The sequence below is a fragment of the Hibiscus syriacus genome, unplaced genomic scaffold (genome assembly GCF_006381635.1).
Source record: "Hibiscus syriacus cultivar Baekdansim isolate YM2019G1 unplaced genomic scaffold, ASM638163v2 tig00110864_pilon, whole genome shotgun sequence".
Taxonomy (NCBI): domain Eukaryota; kingdom Viridiplantae; phylum Streptophyta; class Magnoliopsida; order Malvales; family Malvaceae; genus Hibiscus; species Hibiscus syriacus.
The window spans coordinates 186190-190375 of record NW_024062893.1 but is presented as its reverse complement, the minus strand read 5'-3'; positions in this window follow the sequence as shown (position 1 = coordinate 190375).

Here is a 4186-nt window from a genome sequence, read left to right as displayed (position 1 = left end):
CAAGTCATGGAGAGACTTGGAAAAGACGTTTCTAGAATCATATCTCTATGTTACTAACCTGATTCCTGATAGATGGACTCTTCAGAATATGAAAAAATGCATAATAAAACGTTTCTTCAATACGCCTAGAGATGACGTTACATGGCCTCTCAAGTTCAACCTCCATTACTAAAGAAAGAGGCTACCGTAATTTTTGTGAACACCTTAAGGGCTATTTACTTAGGGCACTTGCTTGGAAAGGATACCAAAAATTACGTTGACCTGGTATTTTATGGCAAGCTTATTGAGAATGCCATCAAGAGTGAAAGAATCGAAAGGGACAAGGGTCTAGTTCAAAAAAGACTTTCTACAAGAAGAAAGAGAATGAGATGAACTACACAAGCGCCCATAACAAGAATATTGGAACAAGCGTCACGATCATCCATCCTAAATTGGAGAAAACAGATACAAATGAATATAGAGGACCCAAGAAAGAAGCTACGAGGATATCTTTCACGCATGTGTCGATACCATATGCTGAAATATATGCCTCATTGTTACAAGCAAACATGGTACGACCTTACAAGCTAACTCCCCTCAAACCGCCTTATGCTCATTTGTATGATGCCAACGCCCATTACTAGTATCATTATAGGATCGTAGGATATACCATTGAGAATTTTTTAGGTTTCAAGAAGGTTGTACAAAATTTGATCAATACAAGAAATCTATAGTTCAAAACATCATCAACAACCAATCATCCATTGCTAAATCATTGAGGGCAATGAGTGAATGTGATATGTGAAGATAAAAAGAAGAGGTTGAAGACGGATGTTTTAGAAATTAAATCTCCTTTTGAATGTGTACTCAAGCAGTTAGGAGAAGCTAGCATAATCAAGTACAACCCTAAACCAAGGCCTATTGGCTACAAATTATACTGTGACTATCATCAGGAATAGAGCTACAAAATTCAATTTTGATGTGAATTTAGAAACTTAATTCTAGGTTTGATGGACAACAAAGAGATAGAATTCTTCGATGAAGACAAGAAGAAACTAGATATATGCGCATCAGAGAGCTCTAATACTACATGTGGGGCAATGAACATGTAATTATCACTGTCTAACCAAGAGTAGTGACTCCAGTATCGATAACTCTGAAAGCGGTAACTACTACTCCTTCATTTTTTCCTTTTAAGGATAACCAAAAGTTTCTTTGGAATTATGTCACCAATGTAGCAATGTCTGAAGCATCAAGGCTGAACGGGGAAGTAAAATGAGCCAAAGAAGTAAAAATCATGGTTGAGAAGAGTCTACTAAATGAAACCGTGAGCGAAGTGGGCCACTTCACTAGGAGTGGGAGATGTTACTCTCTTGGGAATCCAAAGGAAGCTGCAAAGAAGAAAGCAACAATACTACCGAGGATATTCAACGAGGAACCTCCACCAGTGATCAATGAGTCAGTGACTGAAGTTAAAGCTCAAGAATTCTTAATATTCTTGAAACATAGCGAGTACAGTGTGGTAGAACAGCTACACAAACATCAGACAAAGATTTTAATATTGAATTTGTTGATGAGCTCTGAGGTGCATCGAAATGCCTTGCTAAAAATGCTTAACGAAACATTTATTCCTAAAGATATATATGTAAACAAGATGGATCGAAGATTAAGACTCAGCAAAGACAAAGACTCAACAAAAGGAATGAAGCAAAGATTTATGAGACAATAAAATTTGTGACACTAAGATGATACCATACATAAATATTTAGGCATTTACAAAAGATAGGAGCATACATATTAAATATTTATTAAATTTTGAATGTTTTACAAGAATTCAAGCATTCCATTTCACGATTTCAACAGTAGCAAAGATTCAATATACCTTTTCACCCTTAAAAAGAACTGAATTTCAGCAAAGAGTTTTTAAACTCTTCATAGAGGAAATAAGTCAACATTTCCAATATAAGAGTCCATAATAAGAAGAACTCGTCTGATGAAAGAAAAGTAGTTACTAATGAGAAGAACTTTTTCAACCTTGGCCTTCATCACAGAGGTGGATCGAACATTCTAATATGAGGGTTCATAATGAGAAGAACTCATCCGATGAAAGAGAATTAATTTATAATGAGAAAAACTTCTTCAACCTTGGCATCTATCACAGAAGTGGATCGAACATTTCCAATATGAGGGTTCATAATGAGAATAACTCGTCTAATGAGAGAGAAAAAGTTCCTAATGAGAAGAACTTCTTCAATCCTGGCATCCATCACAGAGGTGGACTGAACATGTTTAATAGGAGGGTTTATAATGAGAATAACTCATTTGACGAGCGAGAAGAAGTTCCTAATGAGAAAAACTTCTCCAATCTTGGCATCCATCACAGAGGTGGATCGAATATTTCTAATAAGAGGGTTCATAATGAGAAGAACTCGCTCGATGAGATAAAAGAAGTTATTAATGAGAAAAACTTGTTCAAAATTCCATTACATAAGGAGTTGGATCAACGACAACATTTCACTCGATTCCATCGCATAAGGAGCTGGATTGATACCCATACTTCACTTGATTCCATCATATACTGAGTTGGATCAATATTTGAAACCAGAAAAAAAACCCGTTGTCTCTTAGTCTTTGCCATATCATTGTTCACACAAGAATGGGCAAAGAGGAGCAGTTGTAGACACATGTTTTTGTCTGGATGAAATTTTCATTTCATGTTGATGTCATTTTATAGTTCTAATATATATATAGTTTAAAGGTAAAATAAATAGTTTTGGAAAATATATTATATAGCATATTAGCTTTGAAAATAAATACATTATTTGGTTTAAAAAACATTCTTATATATATAGTATATAGTTTTACAAAAATGTTTAAAAATGTTTTGAAAAACATTATATATTATATAGTTTTGAAAACCTTTTGAAAATAATATAGTTTTGAAAATAATATAGTTTTGGGAAAACTATTTTGAAAACTATTATAATATATATTTTTGAAAACTTTTGAAAATAGTATATAAGTTTGAAACCTATTTTGAAAAACATTATACATTATATAGTTTTTGTTGAGTTAATCGATCGACGGAATAAGCGAAGAGGGGGGTAAATTGACAATAAAAATTTCGGTGGAAGCTTTTGCAGAAAATTGAAAATATTTGCACAGCGATTTAGAGTGGACTTTCTCAACCAAAGTCTACGTCCACTACCTTAGCTATCCACATGAAGGATTTTCCACAAATTCACTAATTTGTCTTTCTTTTGAGGTCAAAGAGTAACCTTACAAATCCCTCAAGAATTATACCCCAAATTCTTGAGGACACTATCTCCCAAAGAGAACAATACAAATTTTGCAAACTTACAAGAAAATCCTCACAAGGCAAGATGTTTGTACAATTCTAGAACAAAGATAGAACACTCAAGAATAATACAATTGAGCACAATAAGTGTTCTTGAAAGAAAAAATGAATATTGAATGAAATAGGCTTGAAAATGCTCAAACTTGAGGTTTGATGCTTTCTCTGTGATTTTCTCTTGATTCTTGATAATTGTTGTTGATCAATGGCTTCTAAGCTTGTTTAAATACTCATTTGATCACTTCTGAACGTTGGGGATCATTAGCGGAGTCAATAGAGCCGTTATTGTATGAAAATAATTAATAAAATAGCTTGGAGCGTGGGGGTATCGGTACCCCTTCATAGGGTATCGATACCTGCAGTGTAAAATTCAAATATTTCGACCATTGTAAGACTGGGGTATCGGTACCCTCCGAGCAATCTATTATTTCTCAGAGCCTAATCTTACATAGGGGTATCGATACCCTCTTGGGGGGTATTGGTACCCTCTGGGCAATCTGGATTTTCGGTTTAAGATTTATTAAGAAAATATTTTTGGCGCGATTAGGGCTCGAAATACTTTGTAAAATTGTTTAAAAGATTAAAACACACTTTTACACTTGAGTAAGGATTGAAATTGACATTTGAAAAACTTGGAGTAATATTTTGATATTCGAATAGTTTGATCGAATATATATTTGAAAATGATTAGAAAATCTTGAAATCCAATAACATTTAATTTGTTATATCGAAACATCAAAATATTTTCAGTAATCTCCCCCTTTTTGATATAACAAAATATTTTAGTAATTTTAAGATTTTCTATTTGAAAATCATTTTTGAAATCAAGTTTTGAAATTACTCCCCTTACTC